Source organism: Rattus norvegicus, chromosome 5, assembly GCF_021556685.1.
Source record: "Rattus norvegicus strain SHRSP/BbbUtx chromosome 5, alternate assembly SHRSP_T2T, whole genome shotgun sequence".
Classification (NCBI taxonomy): domain Eukaryota; kingdom Metazoa; phylum Chordata; class Mammalia; order Rodentia; family Muridae; genus Rattus; species Rattus norvegicus.
Genome location: NC_141538.1, coordinates 81,405,451 through 81,426,626, shown reverse-complemented (window position 1 = coordinate 81,426,626; position 21,176 = coordinate 81,405,451). Strand labels below are relative to the sequence as shown.

At 44.3% G+C, this 21,176-nt stretch overlaps 1 pseudogene; it reads right to left on the bottom strand.

The window, feature by feature from the left end:
* Positions 1-587: 587 nt before the first annotated feature.
* On the bottom strand, positions 588-20,645 carry LOC148005839 (MICOS complex subunit Mic10 pseudogene; annotated as a pseudogene).
* Positions 20,646-21,176: the final 531 nt, after the last annotated feature.

Below are 21,176 nucleotides of genomic sequence, written 5' to 3'. Positions count from 1 at the left end.
CTTACATCACCATGTCCTGCAACTGACCCGTTCTCTATCAACACCTGCAGTTAGATGTTTTATGAACAACCTACCCAGGACACGTCCTTCAAAAGCTGTCAGGGTTACAACTGAAAGAGGCAGGGAAGACAGCACCAACATAGCAGACAATCTTTACCTTTTAGATTTATTCTTTCTGTTTTTAATCCTGTGGCTGTGTGCACATGAACATGAGTACCCAAGGAGACCAGAGCAGCCCAATGTTGGTGCTGGGAGCCAGACGCGGGTCGTCTGGAAGAGCAGTGCATGCTCATAACCACTGAGCCATCTGCCCATCCCAGCAGTTGATCTTTAAACACTAAGTGCACAAAACTATGAGATAAACACTCTTATTTTTGGTTCTCTTCCTTTTCTTCATCTCCTTACACTTTCCAAACAGAAAATACGAAAACAACAGACTTGGTTTCAAGCACATAAACAGTGGCTGGAGTTGAAAACATTGTCGGTGGTAAGTGTCACAGGACATTGACACACACCAGGGCACTTCAGTGTTCCTGAGAAATAAACATGGTTTCTCTTTCCTCCTGCTGGAATGTTCTCAGCAGAGATCACTGCTCTTTGACATATTTTCAGGGTAGAAGTCATGGAGCCTGCAGGTCATGTTGACAGTTGGAGTAGGCCACCCTCAATCTCACACTGGAACCAAAGGCTAATAGCCACAAGCTTCTTCCAAAGAAGGTGAGTGAGAAAACAACTCCTAATCCAAAACCAGTTTCTAGCTCCGGCACTGGCCTGGCCAGGCTCAGGGCCCACTTCCTGCACAGGTTGGACTCACGTGTTTGCCACAGGCAGCTTCCATGATTTTTTTCAGCTGATCTAATTTATAGTTATTTTTCATATATAGTTTTAGCATATTAAAAAGTGTTTACATACATACTTACAAAATATGTGAGTGTGTGTGTGTGTGTGTGTGTGTGTTCATATGGGGAAATGGGGTGGGGCTTGTGTATCCCAGGCTGACCTTGAAGTTGCTATGTAGCCACTTCCTGAGTTTTGAGTTGATAGACATAAGCTTCCACCCACATATGACTTGCTATTTAAAGTAGTTAAGAAACTATAAATTCATTTACAGAAATTAAAATATATTAAGAAAACAAAAAATAGTAAGATCACCTAAAATCATTTATTCTGAACAAAGTATACATATACACACACACACATACCCACACAGATACTTACACACCGACGCAGACACACATATAGACACAGACACACAGACCCATATACACACATACAGACATATACACACAGACACGCACACATAGACACACAGACACATACGCACATATAGACACACACAGATACACAGACACAAAAACACATGCACACATATACAGACATACACACACAGATATATGCACAGACACACACAGACATATACACACATATATAGACATGCATCCACATATAGACACACACAGAAACAAAGACACACCTATAGACACACACAGACACATACACAGACACACAGACACATACACAGACACACAGACACACACATATAAACCCACAGACACACAGACACATACACACAGACACACAAACACACACATATAAACACAGACACACACAGACACACAGACACACAGAAACACATATAGACACACACAGAAACACAGACATACCTATAGACATACAGACACACAGACACATACACATATACATACATACACACATATAAACACACAGACACAGAAACACATATAGACACACAGAGACACATAGAAACACATACACACACTAGCTTATAATAGAGCCTTGTAAGAAAAAAAACCTCAACAATTAACCAAAAATATTTTTACTTGTCTGTGAGCCACAACCTCTTTAAAACTACATTAAAAAAAAAACAAAACCAAGACTGCTGGGGTTGGAGAGATAGCTGAGTGTGAAGAACACAAACAGTCTGGCAGAGGACCTAAGTTTGGTCCCCAGCACTCATGCCAGGTGGCTCATGCTGCCTGTAATGTCAGCTTGAGAAATTCTGATGCCTCTGACCTCACTGGCACCTTCACTCACGTGCACGTACCTGCAACAGGTATTCAAACATTCATGTAATTAAAAATAATAAATCTTTTTAAAAAAATCAAAGTGACTCACACCCTAGAAAAACATTTCAATTCAACTGTTATCTTTAGATGCTTACAAATATTAGCAGAAAAGCTTATTAACTGAGCTGGCTAATGAGAAAAACTGCTAATTATGCTCAGACACTAGTGCTTAATATATCTCAATAAATGACTGCAGTTTACAGATGAGGAAACCGAACAGTCTTAGGAGAACTCAGACCTAGGAGTCTAGGAACCAGAGTGATCTACCATTGGCCCTGCCTCAGTGTCAATGTTCATTTCTCCCTTTAGTCTCTGACAATTTCTCCAGTGTTAACATCCTGTGGGTCCTTGTGGGACCCTGAAGAGGGCATAGACTTTCTGGCATCATTTTCTCATCTGTAAAATGGGAAAAGCCATCCGTCCCCATGGCGCTGGTCTTCTCCATAGGCCTGAGCCTGGCATACTCTTCTGAGAACAGTTTGGAAAACATTTCCTTAGTCATGAGGAATATGACTCAGTTTGGAAAACATTTCACATCTGATGGAAGAGACAATTGATGCTGGCAAAGATAGTGCTTTGTATCTCAAGGATACCTGGAGCGTGGGGAAAGGCTGGAGCGACTGTGATGGGTCAGCAGCCAGAGAAGACTGATTGATCGTGGGTTCAAGGAAGTATCTGCTAGCTGGCAGGTGACTACACTGACACTCAGGATCCCAGTGTAGCTCAGAGGTTTTCTCAGGGCGAGCCTTTAAGCACAAAAAACCATGCTCTGGGTCGACATTCATCAGTTAATAAGAAGAGTTACCCAGAAGCAGAACTACAGAAGCTAAACGTTAGTACATCTAGAGATTTTCCCAGATGCCTAGTCTTTGATGGATTATGTCTTTGTTTGAGTTTTGACTGGTGGTGCTGTCTATGTGAGTTTTATGACCTGAATAGCAGTTCCAGCACGGAAGGTCTGAGGCCCTGTTACACTGCCAGCAGGCTTGCTGACGTCACGCTAGCTCTTCCCTAGGCATCTGTGTGTAGAGGAAAGCATCACTTCACTCCTGGGGCCCGCACCTCCTTGCCAGGGTTGGATCCTGCCTCTCTGTCCCCTGGTTCTGTGAAGTGGTGAGCTGCTGAAACTGTTTCCTCAAGTGTAAAGTGAGTTTGGTGATAGAACACTTGTTCCCGGGCACTGTTGTGAGATTTTGATATAAAGAAGCACATGGAAGAGTGGTGGGCATTAAAAATAAAAACCAGAAGCCATCTACATAAATGTCAGTTGTAAGTGAACAAAAGGAAACAGAAAATATGCGGTCTTCATTGTTTTCTATATTAAAGTCCTAGACCCATAAAATAGGCTGTTTTGGTGCAAGAGTGTTGGTTATAGCGATGCATAATCATAGAAGCATATTGGAAGGTTAGAGGTTTACTGCGTTTCAATTATAACGCATTATGTTTAGAAATGTACATTAACAACTAGCAATTTAGAGGTGTGCTCCAGAGAGCTGGGGAGTTTGAGTAGCTGCTAGGAGACGCTGGTGTGCAGCTGCGGCTAAAAGCACAGGAGGTGGAGAGCTGTCTGTCTGCCTCCCTCTTCCCACAAAGAGCCAACCCTCTGTCAGGCCTGTGCTCTTTTCTGCTGCATGCAACCGAGAGGGTGAGCTCTGATTTGAGGGTTATGGCAAAGCTGTTCTACGACACGAGAGACCCTGAATTGCACAAGTGCACCGCCCCTCCCCACATGTAGGGAGGGGTGTAGGTCCCACTCCAGCTGTAGGTCTGGAAATGGCAGTGGGGTTTGCTAGGAATTCTTGGGCCCCCTGAAAAATAACATAAACAAAATCTGGACCTTTTCACCTTAATCCTGATGTGGAAATGATTCTAAATGTGTGTGTTCAAGAATGTGTGAGATCCCATTTATTCTGGCTGAGCTGTGCTGTTTGATAGAAACACTGCAGGGGCTACGCATGTGAGCCACATGGATTCTATGTTTTCTAGGAGTCACGTTTATGAAATAAGAGGAGGGGGCATGAGGAGATGGGTCAGCGGTTAAGATGCAAGTGGGGAGACCTCAGTGCAGCTCCCCAGCCCCCATGTCAAAGACAGAAAAGCTGGACGTGTCAGCGTGTGCCTGTGATCTCAGTGCTGGGGTCGCAGAAGGTGGATCCGGGGGACTCACCAGACAGCCAGGCTGGCCAAGACAGAAGCTTCCAGCTTCAGTGAAAAACCCAATCTCACAAAATAAGATGGAGAAATGACTGAGGAGAGAGACGTTCCCATACCAGCCTCTGGCCTCCTTATGTGCCCACGAAGGTGAGAACACCAGCATACACACGTGCATATTACATGCACGTATTATACGCACACACACACATGCACACATGCATTCATGCACACACACACCCACCCACCCATACACACACAAAGTGAGGGAAGACGAGTGAAATTACTATATTTTTTAACTAATGTAGCCAAAAAACCCAAAACAAATCCCATTAGTCTTGTAATTGATATAAAATTACAGAGTAAACAGTTGTAGTTATTTTTAATAATAGGCCTTTAAAAATGCAACATATTTTACCTTTATGATATAGCTCTATTTGGACTAGCCGCATTTAAGGTAACTGAGAGTCATATGCAGCTAAGGACTACCTTCTGGGTAGTCAAGTTCTCTTTGGGCAAAAACCTGAATTTTTTAAAAAATGGTAATCTGCCACTAGGGGGAGACAGTGCTCATTCTGAGATGTACTTGAGAAAAACCCCAGAAGGGAGAAGGCCAAAGCAAGATAATTTACCAGGCCTGTCCTTGCCTGCCCTACCGTTCCCTGAGAAGATTTGTTACAAAGAACTGTAGTGTGATCCTGCACAAACTTCCTGGGGCACGGAATGTGGTCTCTCAGACCCCCATGGATGGCCAGGGCGATGAAGCAGTTGGTCTGAGCCAGACAGCCGGGCTGGGATGCTGGCCGGAGCCTGCAGCCTCTGAACCATTAGACTTCCAGGTGACAGGCACAGGCGCTTTCCCAGGAGGGAAACTTCTCTGCAAAGTCGCACTCAGGACTTTAGCTAGCCCAGCCAATACGATAAGGTTTTATTAGAAGACAGCATGAGACTTTGAAACACGAAGCATATTCATCCCACAGGCCATTTTAGCTGTGAATCTTAGCTCACTTTTATCCTTTTCGTTGCTCTCCCATGGAGGAGTGTAGAAATATGGAGGGGTGTAGAAAGTCCTCACAAACATACTGAAGCTATAAAAACCCTTGGTCCCCAAATGTAACATGCTCAGTTCTACCCTGAGACAGAGTAGTCCTTGGAAATTTCAGTTTTAACACTGTTACAGCCCAGTGAGTGGGTCAAGATTCTAAACACTCGTCTCTGCTCCACTGGCAGAACGAAAAGTAAATTGAGTGGAATAGAAGACAGACCAGGGGCCGTATCTACAGTTCGATCGGTTGAGGGTGTTCTTAGAGCTGTGGTTCTCAACCTTCCTAATGCTGTGACCCTTAAACACAGTTCCTCATGTTTTGGTGACCCCCAACTATAGGGTTATTTTTGTTGCTACTTCATAACTGTAACTCTGCTACTTTTATGAATTGTAATATAAGTATCTGCTATACAGGATATTGAATATGTGGCCCCAAGGGGGTTATGACCCAGAGGGCTTGACAACCACTGCCTTAAAGCTTCTTACTTACTATGTTCGATCCATATCTCTACTGGGTCACTAGAGAGTTGGGGGCCAGTACTCGGGTCCCACATTTCAGAAGCTGTTGGGAGCCACTTCCAGTGTGGGGACTGAACACAATACCTGCTACCACATGGGAAAGTCACCACGCGAGTCCCTGTAACTTGCCTTTTCTGATGTTTTGAAGTGTCTAGTGGTCCAGCTATCAGCCTGTACTTCCTCCTAGAAGGCAGCCTTTCTCCTGAAGGGTAGCCCTGCAGATGTCTGCTCAACAGGTGGCCCAGTGTCAAGTCACAGCAGAGGGAGGGAGGAGCATTGTTTTGCAATCTGGGTGCCTGGCTTGTCAAGAACCCAGCAGCACCTGTGAGCCCCAGAAAGCTAGCTCTAGTGTATCACCAGAAGGTGTCCACCTGTCCCCAACTGCTTCTCTTTTGCATTTATTCCCATATTCGTTGGCCACTGTCAATGGGTCCATACAAGCTGTGATGCTTGAGGTGCAGTGAGGGTGAAGGCGAGGCACTGGGAGCATGAGTTCTGCCTGTACAGTCAGCTCTGCTAGAGCTGAGTGGAACATCCCTGCCGACAGACAGAGGCTTCTGTCAACTGGGTCTGAGATGCCTTGGAATTCAAACCCTGATTTTCTAAATGTTTAAAACCTTAGATTGGTGAATTCCTGAACATCAAACAGCCCCAGGTATTATAAAGGGAATGTTATGCATAAATGTATGAGAATATTTCTCTAGAGGATAAATCTATAGTTCCAGCCAATTCATGGAAGAAAATAATAAACATCTCTGCATCCAAAACTCTGAGTGAAAAGAGATAAATAGCTTTGGTGTTTTGGATGAACTGCTTTAATAGACATCCATATACAACAGAGCCATTCCTCCAGTTTCCTGTGGAAAAAAGAGTATCATGACAAGGTGGTAAGGAAATAGTCAGGATCTAATAGTCTTTAAAGGACAGGGTCTTATTAGGTAGCCCCAGATGACCTGGACTTTGCTATGTAGTCCAGGATGGCCTTAAACTCACAGAAATCCCCTGCCTCTGCCTCTCAAGTGCTAGCATTGAAGGCATGTGACAGTTTGACGTACAGTCCATCACAGCAGGGAAGACGTGACGGCAGGGGTCTGAGGCAGTTCATCACACCATATCAGTGTTCTAGAAAGCAGAGAAGATGGATGCAGACCTCAGCTTACTTTCTCTTCCCCCAATCCAGGGAATGATGGTGTGCATTCATTGTCTTGCCACCCCGATCAACCCTACCTAGAAACCCTTCACAGGCACACCCAGAGCTTTGTCTTCATGGCGAGTCTAGGTCTTGTCCTGATGACGATATTATCCACCATGCAAACCCTACTCTATGGAGTATATTTATATGACTAGTTCAGTGCTAAGTAAATAGAATTCAGCAGTGAGCAAGTTGTTTATGGCCCTCATATCTATGGTCTCATGGCCAGAGGACAAATGACTAGCCCAAGGTCTCAAAGTTAGTGGTGAAGGAGGGGACCCCATGCAGATGCATTACACCTGTATGTAAAACAATTTTCATGAGAACTGGAGGGTCATGGACAGGAAACATAATCACACTTGGCAAGGAACAGCGTCAGACACTGGACTTGGGTATTAGAGGTTGGGGTCAATAATGCATGAAGTGCCCACAAGAATGGCAGGATCCCCAGGCAGATAATTCATCCTGGCAAAGGTACAAACTCCAAAAGTCCTGGTGGTTTGCAGCAGCTCACTGGGAAGCAACAGGGCTTTTCTGGACGGTGCAGCTTTATAGCCCTGCCCACTGGGCCCTGTCTAGCTCATATGGTATTCCACATATGAGATAGATCTTATAGCAAGCAACAGCACTACGTGGACGCCCTGAGACCCAGATATGTCCAACCCTGCACCCTCACCCTATTCCTGACTCCACTACGTTTCAGCCTCTGAATTTCTCTCTAGACCACAGGATCTCAGCAGAGAGAATATGATCTAAAGCCCTCTGTTGCCACACTCACCCTGGAGCTTAGTGTGTAAGCACGGCTCAGCAGCAGCTACCTTTTCCTTGCCTTGATGTGAGGAATGGTGTGTATACCTCTATCCCCATCACATGGATGCAGATGTACAAGGGGAGGGAGCCAATGGGATTCCATGGCACATTGAGATGTGCTACATGGCTTGTACTGTACATTGCACGTGCAAAGGTAGCCATTCTGTGCTTTATTCTGCAGTGTCATGTAAGATCGATTTTACTGTAAACCACCAAAACAGGAGCAATGGCTCAGAGTACTAAGAAATAGAGGCCAATTCCAGCTTAGGAGAAAGAGGATGGAGAGGGGGAATGTTTCCTGATGTGACAGCATCTCTATGTTTCAGCTGGACTTGAGGTATTGATCAGGCATTCCAGGAAGGAAAGCTCCCATTCTGCTAATTCTGAAAGCAACATTTCTCTTCCTCCTCTTCCTCCCTTTTAAAAGAATCTCTCATTCATGGGCAGAGGAGGATGATCACACACACTGTCTCGGGGGCTTCCTTTCCCCATACCAGCTAAGGAAGGTGATGCACCCAGAGGTTTATGCCCTCCTTTCCTACAGGGTGAACCCATGGTCCAGGAGGCTCTCCTTTCCTTCTGGAATCTCCTCAGCTCCCTGGCCAGGGTTAGCTCTGAAAGTAGTCAAGATACTGAGGAGGCTACAGGAAAGATATGATAAAGGGTTTATTACTAATTCTGAGAACAGATTCAGTCCACTGTCTCGCTGTTTAGTAAACTAAATGGTGGTGCTGTGTCCTACCCTGCAGCATCATGTAAAATCGCTCTCTTTAGATTATTGAGTTCCCTTGGGTCTTTAGAGATGTGAGACTATTTCAGTTGCACTGTGATGGAAGACATGACTGACCCTCAGAGCTGTGTTTGTAGTTGTTGCCTCATGGCTGTATACTGCGAGTTTGTTCAGATGGATTCTCAAAGCACTTGCTTCCTTGAGGTTCCAATGAGCATTGACTTGATTCTTTCATGTCAGCAAACAAAGGAAGTCTGTTTTGTTTTCTCTTTCCCACTGAAGATGTCATTCCTCTCCTCCAGTTAGAAATCTACAATATGTATTGTATGACCTTGTATATTTGCATATACTCACATAGTCTATTTGTTACCCAGTTCATTGCTATGACAAGATGTCTGACTGAAGCAAGACAGGAAGGAGAGGCTAATTTGGGTCCCACTATGATGAGGAAGACATGGTGGTTGAGACTGGATGGGAGACCATATCTTCAAACACATGAACCTACAGGGGACACCAGATCCAAACCACAAAAGGTAATAAATTTTCTCACTTCCTATGGTTCCACCTTTTTCTACTTCCTTTCTTTTTACTATTCTGTGTAATCCCTTCTATTTTATATTAGTAATACCACAGAATGTAGGTCCTAGGGTCTACCCATTAAGTCTTTATGGGTTGGAGATGTGTTGAGTTAGACTGTGTGGAGCAGTTAAGATTCAAACCCCAGCACAATGAAACCCAGCAGGAGGACACAGGCAGATGCAGAAGGGATAGAGCCCGGATGAATCAGCACCGCGGACAGCTCCCGCGACCCGGGTGAGTCAGAAACTAAATTCTGTCAAAGGAAGGTTTTCTTTTCTTCTTTTAGAAAGAAATTGATTTTAGTGAACTTGTTCTTCCCAAATTCAGTTATACGTTCCTGTTAAAATTTTTGTGGGTATTTGGAAGCTGTCAAGATGATACAAAAATTACTCTGGATTAAAGAAGACCGATTAACTAAGACCTTGCTGAAGACCTCAATGATCAGAGATTCCATGAGAAATGTTTTTGTACTTGACTATTTTTCCCCATGAGAGTGTTAATGTTTTTCATGTTGATTTAAAAAACGTGTTGTGCATGTACATGTATACATGCATATGATAGATGGTTATTTTTGTGGTTTGGATATGAAGTGTCCCGCAAAGAGTCAGGCATTGAAGCCATGGCTCCTAGCCTGTGGTGCTAGCTAAGAAAGTTCTGGAAACTTTAGGAGGTGAGGAATTCCTGGAGGAAGTAGGCCTATGGAGTTGTGTGGTAATACTTGGAGGTATCCTCTCCTTGGCTTTCTTGTCTCTCTGTGCTTCCAAGCTACCATGAGCTAGAGAACCTCCATCATCATACATGTGTGCTTCTAGAATGTTCTGACCAAGACCATAGGGCTAAGTAGCCATGAAATGAGCCCAGAGAAATCTTCCTTTAAGTTGCTTTGTCAGGTATTTCCTTATAGACATGAAAACAGTTACACTGTCTTTTACTCTTCGTTTTTCCTTTCTGAAAGGGTCTCATTCTGTAGCCATGGCTGGCTTTGAACACAATGTGTAGACCAGGCTGGCTTTGAACTCCCGTCACTCCTTTGCCTCTGCCTCCCAGTGCTGTGACTGTACACAAGTATCACCATTCTTGGCTGTCTCTTACATTTTAAAATTGGTTTTGACATCCTAATATTTTAATTTTGACATGCATTATTTATAGGAAGCTCTATTTAGTATATTAATTACTATCTCTCACATGTCAACATTCTCTTATATTGCTTGTAGCATTTTATTACTTTATAATTTAGTCAAGCATTCCATCTTAATAGTTTCCATTCCTTAGCTTTAAAAAAAGTCCCCAGTCATTATTATAAAAGGGATTTCTCCCTCTGTGTTTTAGTCTTCAAGTCTACTGTTAAAATATAGAGAGCTATTGTTTGAGAATTAGCTAGTCCCGTGAAGGCTAGTGCCTTCAAGAGGAGGTGAAGGGAAGAAGGGTACTAGGAGGGGGTGGGGACAGCATGCACTGCTGGATCATTGGAATAGATCACCTGCCATTTGCTTCCATTGTAATTCTAGAAGGTCCCAAGCTTCAGCAGGTTCTATTACCAGATCCAGAGACCTTTCTAACACTCAATCTTGGCTTTTCTGATTGTCAAACATAGGAAACAGGGAGGGAGAGAGAGAGAGAGAGAGAGAGAGAGAGAGAGAGAGAGAGAGAGAGAGAGAGAGGAAGAAGAGGAGGAGGAGGAGGAGGAGGAGGAGGAGGAGGAGGAAGAAGAAGAAGAAGAAGAAGAAGAAGAAGAAGAAGAAGAAGAAGAAGAAGAAGAAGAAGAAGAAGAAGAAGAAATAGTAGTAGTAGTTTAATCTCTGCTGAGGCTGGAGGTCATGTTTCTAAAATGAGAAGTTCTTTTAAATCAAAGGAATCTATCTAGACTCTATAGAGTCTAGAGTCACCATCCTAGTCACCTGATCAGCCCAGTGCCTGCCATCTTGTGTTTTATAGTGATGCTGGTGAGACAAGGAGACAGAAACTAGTCAGGCAGGACAGGGACCCCAAGCAGCAGTTCTGAAGATGTTCTTACTGGAGGCCAGGAACACCAGAGAGTCCTGCTTCCTGGTCCCTGACTATCTCTTGCCCTTGCCTGTAAGCTACACATGAGGATATGACTGGTACTGAGAGGAGATACCTGGACATCCCTGACTGAGCCATTTGGACTGGCCAGGTTACCCCTTTACCATGTCTCACCCTGTCCCGCGCGCGACTTTCCACCGGCAAGAAGCACTCGGACATTTAGAAATCCTTACTGTGATCAACTTTATTAATCTTAGAAGAGGAAAAGCCCCACCGCGCCAACATGGCGTGCTTATAAAACCCTAGTGCGGCGCACCCACACCTGATTGGTTGTTTACCCATGATCTCATAAGGCACGCCCCGGAGTGGGCAAAGACCTGGCACGAAGGCACTCTTGCACATGCGCACAGTTAACTTCCTGAAAGGAGGGCCGGCTAGCGCGGCGAAGGCTGGTGCCATCTTGTAATGGCGGAGGCTATCCTGGCCTTCACGTGGGGCGCAGTGGAAGCCAGAGCCATCTAGTGGTGGCGAATGTTATTGTGGCCCTCTACATCACCCCAGATTCTATCATAGCCCCCCAAAGCCCCCAAAGTAACACCCTTATGTTATCTCATCCCCAGAGACCTGCCCCTGCTACATGGAGCAGCCTTTTCCTTAACTTCCCACCTCAGAACCTGTAATAGTCTTCTCTCCAAAACCTCCTCTTTGGCATCCATTAACTTTATGCTTTGAATTTGAGAGGCAAGAACCCAAAAGACATTGGCAGGTGTGGGAGTGGGGGCTTTTGTGGCCATTTGTTTTTCTGGGTCTCTAAGCTAAGCTCCATTAGGAGCCAAGAGAGACTCCATCAAATTCAAAGCTATCCTAAAAAGTTCCCGAAGCAATTGCCAAGTCAATGAAATGATCATTTAGCAATGAATTCACTAGCTTACTGAAAACTCTTAACAGGATCTCCCACATTTACATACACAGACACACAGACACAGACACAGACAGATAGACACAACACACTCATACCAGGACAGACAGACAGACAGACAGATGCACAAACCCAGGCACAGACAGACCCACACTCACACTCAGACACACGCAGACAGACAGACACACAGAAACACAGACACATACCTACACACACACTCTCTCTCTCTCTCTCTCTCTCTCTCTCACACACACACACACACACACACTTTAAATGCAGTTGGAGGGGTTCAGAGTCAGTCTGCTGGTTCAGTGTTAGATCTAGTTCAAGAGAGTGTCCATAGTCTCCACTTTAGCACTTCTAAGGATCCCCTGCTGACCCTGGGAGCCCCAATCTCTAGGCTTCCATAAGTGCTCCTTTTTAAGGATACAGACAGAACTGGAACAAGATTTTTGTCCTTTTCCTTCTGATCATTCTAGAAGACGTTTCCCGTGATAAAAACCGTGTAACTAAAAGATGGTAGGCTCGAGGACAATGACACTAGCTAGTGATGTGTGGGCAGAAAGTGAAGCAAGAAGGATCTCTGTGGCACATGGGACCCTCATTCTAATCCAAACACATCTAGTTCTTAAAAAAAATGAGTCGTAAGAAATTTTCCTTTCCGTTCTGGGCATTCATATTTGTTGACAAATACAAGAAGACTTATTATGTGTGTTGGAACATAAGAAGAAATTGTGCCCAGAGGAAGACACAGATGGTTGTCTGTAGAAGCGATAATGAAAGTATTTTCCACTATCAAAACAAGAGAATGAGGAGATATGCTTGGAAGATGGTGTGTAAAAAATGATGCTATAAAGAATTGTAAAGAAGACATGTAAAAATTGAAGGTTTCCCACCAATTGTCTCTGTCAGCTTCATGAGCCAAGGAGCATCAAGGAAGCTGCCTTAGTCAATCTTTGAAAGTAACTTCCACAGGCGCACTTCTGGCAGGCACACGCCTGCAGCATCCTTTTGCTGTTCGCTCTTGGGATTTCTCTCTTCACCACCAGCACATCTTTTCCCTCCACATCACGCCTGAGGGTTCAGTTTCATCATAGAGAAAGGCAAAGGCGTCAAGTGACCATGGTATGGGCAAAACGATTTTGAAAATCCACCACAGTCTTCAGTTAGATCTCGAACTATGGAAAAGATAGGTTTAAACCACCTCTGTGAGAGATGTGTAACATGGTACCAGGGGCAAGGGACATCTTATTCTTGGGGTTAAAAGTGGGGAGGGAAGAATCTGAAGAGATGCCTCAGAGGTTAAAAAGTACCCTCTGCTCTTCCAAAGACCCAAGTTCAGTTCCCAGCACGCATGTCAGGCTCTTCACAACTGCCATAACTCCAGTGCTGGGGTCCAATGTTCCCTTCTGGCCTCTGAGGGCATCTGCCCACACATGTGCATCTGCCTCCTCCATACACATAATTAAAAATACATCTTAAAAATGTTTAATGGTGCAGAGGGTGGGGGGAGGATACAATTCCTGAAGTCCAAGCCCAGGCTTATGAAGTGGTCCATAGATACCATAGAGTGAAGCCTCTTACACAACACACACACACACCCACACACACACACACACACACACACACACACACACACACACCTCAAAACTCATTCAGATTGGGTCACACTGACTCTCAAGACTCACATGCTGAGCATTGTCACCACCAAAATGATTTACTTCCCTTTCCTTTGTTTTGGCAATGCCCAGGTAAGTCTGGCCCAGACCTTATCTGTAATTCGCTTATTTAGACTAAGTGCTAATGAGGTTGCTGCCTAAACAAGGGCAGAATACTCCTTGTACTTCAGGGCCTGAAGAGACAGCTCAGTGGGTGCACCCGCACACAAGCATGAGGACTTGAGTTCAAATCCTCAGAACCCATGTAAAAGATCAGGTGTGGTAGCCTGCATCTGTAACCCCAGTGCTATTGGGGGTGAGGAAGAGTGGATTGCTAGGCTTGCTGACTACCAGCTCAGCTGTAGATTCAGTGCGAGACCCTGTGTCAAGGGAATAAGGCAGTGAGTAACAGAACAGGATACCTAACATCATCCTCTGACCTCTTTATGCATGTCATTATGCTCACAAACATGCACATATACCATACACAAATACGCATATACAAAAAAGAGACACATTTCTGCTTTATCCTATGAAGGGTTGGAGATTGGTAATGGTATACTTTGGAATGGTATTTATTTCCTAGCTATATATGTCAATTTGAATGCACTAATAATAAGATCAGATAACAATAATGTGGCAATGTTTCATTGAGGAAAGACACCAGAATACTTCCCCTTGGTTTCGTTTAACCATGAAGAAGCCTAAATCTGAATTCCCTACTTTGTTCCCCCTGTCATCCAATGTCCATGTTTGTCTCTTGTATCAGTGTGAATTGGTGTCTTCCTGAAGGCTGTCCCATGAATCTGTGCCTATTTCTGTGTCTGTCCATAACCAAGGACTTTTCTCTCTCTTTTACGGAACAGCACAGAAAGCATCACATGCTGGGGGGGGGGGGAAGAGGGGGAAGTAGATACTTTTTTCTTATTATATGGCCATCCCCCTTCCAGTCCCCCTCTCAGACTTTTTCACCCCCTCCCTCTCCCCTTCACCTCTGAGAAGTTGCCTTCCCCAACCCCCCACTCCTGGCATCCCTGAAGGGGATACTTTACAGAAAAAAATGTTTAAGAGAGTTTTACAAGGCATAAAGGGACTCACTCCAACTGACCCAGATAAGAACATTGCTTATCAAGCAATCTCCATATATTGTGCTCAGTGTTTGTCAGGAGACATCATAGGAGAAGCTAATAACTATCAGGTAATCTTCCTGAGATGAGTCTGCCTTGGATTAAAATCCATGATGGATTTGCTCCCATAGGCAAGGCCCAGAAGAAATTCATTTTAGGAGAGATTCCTGCTATTAATATGCTTTTTCTGTTATTATTAAATATAACTATCACTAGGCATTAACCTATCCTTTTGAGCAGATCTCTCTGCAGAACAATGAAGATGTACTATCTTGTAGTGATGCTATATAAACAACACATAATAATTCTATAGAATTCCTGATTTGATTAAAATAATTTTAGGAAATAAGTTTTTACAGATGGTGTTTGTTGCTAAAAAGATGTAATAGAGTTAGAATCAAAAGTAGAATGTGCCCATTCCTCAGAATAGTAGGTAAAGGCTTCATAATAAGAAATAAAATGAGCTTTCATAATTACACTAAAAAAAAGAAATAGACTTGGGACAATTTTGTGTTCAAGGAAAATATTTAGATCCAAGGAAAAAGTCACAGCTGTGTACTATGATAAAGCAAAAACATGTGAAAACTGTCGCTTTGAACTTTTAATGAGTATATTATAATGAAACACTGCTTGAACTTAATATCAACATCCTTCTGTAACTCCCATTCTATGTAACATTTTATCTCCGAGATAATTTCCTAAAGTACTTTTTGTCTAGAAGGTGTAAAAGACCAGAGAAAAGAAAATTGTTGATCGAATGGTTTGGCTTTGGAAACTTTGTCCCATCCATCCATCCATCCATCCATCCATCCATCCATCCATCCATCCATTGAAAGATCCCGGAAGGGAGACCCTCACTCAAGTCTTGGGAAGTCGCAGACCCCAGACACACAAGACACACAATCTTGATGCAATAAGCAGAGGCGAGGTTTATTATGGAGAGCTCCGGGTCGACATGTATCCCACACAGGAGACAGAGGTGTCAACCCTGAGTGGCTGGGAGAAGGGCTATCTAAAGGAAGAAGTCACAAGCCCCAGGAGATGAGGGGATGTCAAAAGGAAATGCCAAAAGTGTCACAAGGGGAAACTCTCAAAGTCACAGGATTGTTCTTAAGACTCTAGGGTTTAAATCAGGGGAAAGGTCAAGACCTCATCCTCCTGAGAACAGATCTTGATTCCTGTCCTTTAGGGTAAATGTTTGTCACAGTTGATGAAGCATCTGCATCTGATACACATCTGGTTAGGCTTCGCAGTTTTCCTGGAATACTATCTGCAGGACACAATGGCTGGAACATTATCTGTAGGGCACAATGGGGGCTTGAACGTTCACAGGGGCAGAACAGAATCCGTTACTCATTTACCCACGTCCGGTGACATCCGGAGGGTCAGTGAGTCTGGACCAGTCCTCCTGAATTTTTAACCATCTGTCTTCCTGAGTCAGATCCTGTTGCTGAGTTTTGAGCTAATTTAAAACTCTATCTCTCACCATCCATCTATCCAGATGTGTATGTCTGATTTCTATATGTGTGGGTGTAAGTGCATGCATGAATACTTGTGGAGTTGATTGTGACAGACAGTCGGGCCTGGCCAGAGTGTGGGTGTATGAATGGTTGAAAGTATATGTGTCTGTGCATATTTGCCTGTACACAGTGTCTTAGTTCTTTTCATTTTCTTCCTCTGGTTCACAATGAGTTAACTAGCCAGGCCAGCAAAGGGCTTCTGGCTGCTGGCAGAAAAGGGAGTACTAGCAATAAATCCTTTTGCTTAACTCCCTGCTGCTAAACAATGTGTGACAATTGCCAGATATCAGCACTTATTAAAGCACGGGTAATACAGAGTTAAGTTTTTAGCACTTAATGAACCACAGGGCAGTAAGAGTGAAGTTTCCCTCAAGAGTATGCGTGAGGGCACACGCAGTAAGATAACAGTCTTAAAAGTCCTATGTGACCTCAAGGTATATTACTGACTCTTGCTGTGTGGTCCAGCAAAAGCTCCAGTCTCTTTGAATGCAAGGGGTATTTTCATCATGACATATCACTGCAGTCATATTCCTGATGATGCTAAAAAGACTAATACTGTCAGGCAGGAGTAGAAGAAATAGGTTGCACAGTGGCTGTCCTCTAAGTGCAGCCTTCTAAGAGGATCTTTAAATATACGTATTAAGCCAGAAGTAGTAGCTGATGTTTATAATCCCAGGACTTGAGAGGGTGAGGCAGGAGCATTGTCATGAACTTGAGGCTAGGTTGGGTGACACAGTGAGTTCTAGACCATCCTGGGCTACAGCGCGAGGCTCTGTCCCAAATGAAAGCTATCAAACAAGTTATTAAAAATGTAAAATACACATCATTTGATTTTATTATCTTTTAAAATTTATTGTATGGATATAGGTATTTTGCTTACGTGTATGTCTGTGCACCACTCACATGCATGGTTCCTATGGAGACCAGAAGAGGATGCCAGATACCCTGCAAATGGAGTTATAGATGGTGGTTGAGAGATAGAGTTTTAAATTAGCCCAAAACTCAGCAACAGGACGTGTCTCTGGAAGACAGATTGTTAAAAATGCAAGAGAACTACTTTGCTTATCACCCGGTGTGAGTAACTGGTCTTTGTTCTGCCCCTGTGATGTTTATTTAAGCCCCTACTTGTGCTTTCCAGCCATTGAGTCCTACAGAGAGCACTCCAGGAAACCAGAGGCCCAAGCCTAACCAGAGGTGTTTCAAATACAGATGCTTCATCAATTTTGACAAACTTTTAAAAATAATGAGGACCTAAAGACCCGACCCTTCTCCTGATTTAGTAGCTCTGTTCCAGGAACCAGGGGGCCATAAAACCTTCTGGCGTCCCCTTATCTCCTAGAGCCATAAAACAATCCTATAACTTGCGGTGCATCCCCTTTGACATTCCCCATCCCCTGGTGCTCACAGCCTCTGCCTTTAAATACTCTTTCTCCCAGCCTCTCGGGGGTCGACACCTCTGTGTCGGCCTGGAGATCTCTGTAATAGGTCTCCGTAAAACCTCGCCTTTGCTTATTACATCCAAAATGGTCTCTCTGTGTCTAGGGTCCGAGATTTCCCAAGACTTGAGTAAGGGTCTCTCTGTGTGGGATCTTTCAGTGGTAAGTTGCCATATGTGTGCTGGAAATTAAACCTGGATCCTCTGCTCTTAACTACTGAGCTATCTTCAGCCCCTTCAATGAGTAATTGATATGAATTGTGTGTGTTGCGGGGGTGAGATAAGGGATATCGGTTTAAAGAAAGGAAGCCCTGAATCTTCTCTGGTTTTATCATTTTCTCCTCTTTGGAGGGGAAAGCAGAGACAAGAGAAAGCCAAGCAAAAGAGGGGGAGTTATGGAATGAAGCCTGGCTGAATTCATCCATGTTGAAAGGAATACTTACATTAGCCACATCACCAGGCTTCCTCTTTTGCTCTCTCCCACCTTTTCCCTACCCCTTCCTCTTCTGGTAGACTTGGGTGAAATGCCCCACAGCTTCCTCCTCTGCCCCAGTGAAGGACCACGGATTTTTCAAGAGGCTTCTTCTGAAGAGCTCCTTTGGGTGCCTCTCTCTCTATTTCCTGTTGCCATTAAGCCCAGAACCCATGAGTCACAGGCCAGAGCATATTTTCACTGCAGGTTTGCCTGGGTCCCCTAAACTGTCCACTGCTGTTGTGATTTGCATACGATATCCCCTGCAACCAAGGCCCATGCCTTGAGGGTGAGTCCAGTGCTAAGATCAGCAGTGAGGCTCTCCGGAAGAGACCGACTCATGAAGATTCCCAGCTAAGCAGTGGATTGACCCATGGGTAGATCATTGGAAGGGGATTGATGTTAGGATGTTGGTGGAAGCAGCTTTAGAGGCCTTGAAGTGTATCGTGTCAAGCCACTCCCTTACTCTTTGCTTCCTGGCTCCCTGCTGTGATGTCCTTCCTTTCCTTGGGCCCCACAGCAATGGAGCCAGTTAACTGTGGAGTAAACACCCCGAAGCCATGAGCTAAGGTAAGATAAACAGTTCCTCCCTTCAGTTGATCATTGTGGGCATTTTGTCACAGCCACAAAAAGTGACTAAGTAAACATACCTGCCAAACTTTTTTTTTTTAAATCCACAAATAGAGTTATTCCATCTGAATCTCACATGGCTTATAAACATTTATGTGCATGTGAGATATACATAAATATTCATAAATTGTGTTTCCTATATGTGGTGAATGATTGAATTTTTTTGAGAGACAATGACATAAATTAGTGATTGACCATTTTCTGAGTAGAAAGGATTTTTGGCATTTATTATATTTATGATGCCATTCATCTTAGCACGCTGTGATTGAATATGCTCGGCCCAGGGAGTGGTACTATTTGGGGGTGTGGCCTTATTGGAGTAGATGTGTCACTGTGGGCGTGGGCTTTAAGACCCTACTCCTAGTTGCCTGGAAGCCAGTATTCTGCTGGCAGCCTTCAGATGAAGATGTAGAACTCTCAGTTCCTCTTGTATCATGCCTGCTTGGATGCTGCCATGCTCCTGCCTTGATGATACTGGACTGAACCTCTGAACCTGTAATCCAGCCCCAGTTAGATGTTGCTCTTATAAGAGTTGCCTTGGTCATGGTGTCTGGTCACAGCAAACAAACAAACAAACAAACAAACAAACAAAACAAACCAAAAACAAAAACAAAAAAACAAAAAACCCCTCTAAGACCAATGCTATTGCCAAGACATTTTTTATCAGTTCAAAAGGAAGTTGACACCCCTTAAACAATCAGTTCATCTGTCTCTGAGCTGGTAACTATTAGTTTGGTTTTTGTCTTTATGATATCAACACAAAGACACAGCTCTCACCTTCAAAGGCTGAGGCCCAGCTCATTCTGGAGCTAAATTTGAGTGACCATGGACCATGGACCATGGACCAGGTTTAGGTGACTCCAAATTCCGTCTTCTCACGTGGCAGCAATTTCACAAAGTTAATGCATTGCAAAAGGTTACACCACCCCTGGTAGACTGTCTCAAGGATGCTAGGTTAGATGTAGAGGTGGGCAAGGACTAGCAATTAAGGGGATAGAGACAGCTCAATGAATTGTAGTTAGGTTCTGGACCATTCTTCATTCTGGACAGTCCTGTCTCTCGGTAACCACTGACACTCTAACCAGTACACCAGCCTTGTAAGATTGTTTGGTATAAAGAACTTTCAGAGTGATTTTACCTCTGATGGAAATCCTAGATTAGTGAAATATTCCACATGACCTTTTGTACCTGTCTTCCTTCATTTTGCAGAATACTGCCAAACATTTTAAAGCACCTACTAAGTGCATCAAACAGGCTCCCTGTCCAGGGAAGTCTGACTGCCACACTCTGGACAGATGTTAAACAGACTCGGTAAGAAGGCCTGGCAGGATTGCTTCTGAAGTCAGACTCTGAGGTTCTCTGGAGATGTGGGGGCCTTGAGAGTTTCTGTAGGTATTAGTAGCCCTGTGGTCAACAGAAGAATGTCCCTGTGAAAGCTGCTAAGGGCACAGCACAGCCCTACAAAGATCACCATATCCTGCAAGTTAGCAAGGTTCCTCTGGGTTACAAGGCAGATGGTTCTCCTTAGCTGACATCCTTGAGTCCCTGAGCTCCCTCCTCTGCCTCCAACGGCTTCCGCCCATGATTAGTTCCTCCCTCCTGAGGCTCTTGTGGTACTTTATAAATGCTATGCTAAGAGTTCAGTTTCCTTCTAGGGAATCTATTCCTGGCCTACATCCCTAATTCCAGCTCCAGAGAGTTCTCAGCCAACATCTCTGACTGAAACCTCTTCAGGAACCCTGGGATTCCTCCTTTTCCGAGCACCATGTTGGACTGATCCTGCCATTCTGACTCCAACTCAGACCCACATAAGCACTTTTGGGTCTGCACTCCCTTTGCTCACTACTTTCGGCCCAGATCTGCTCTGGCAACTGCTGCTGGCTTCCTAGCCTTCACCTCACAGCTGAGTGCCATTCAACTCTGTCTAGTTGTGGATGGCATTCTTTTTTTTTTCTCCATCTTTATTAACTCGAGTATTTCTTATTTACATTTCGATTGTTATTCCCTTTCCCAGTTTCTGGGCCAACATCCCCATAACCCCTCTCCCTCCCCTTCTATATGGGTGTTCCTCTCCCCATCCTCCCCCCATTACCACCCTCCCCCCAACAATCACATTCACTGGGGGTTCAGTCTTAGCAGGACCAAGGGCTTCCCCTTCCACTGGTGCTCTTACTAGGCTATTCATTGCTACCTATTAGGTTGGAGCCCAGGGTCAGTCCATGTATAGTCTTTAGGTAGTGGCTTAGTCCTGGAAGTTCTGGTTGGTTGGCATTGTTGTTCATATGGGGTCTCAAGCCC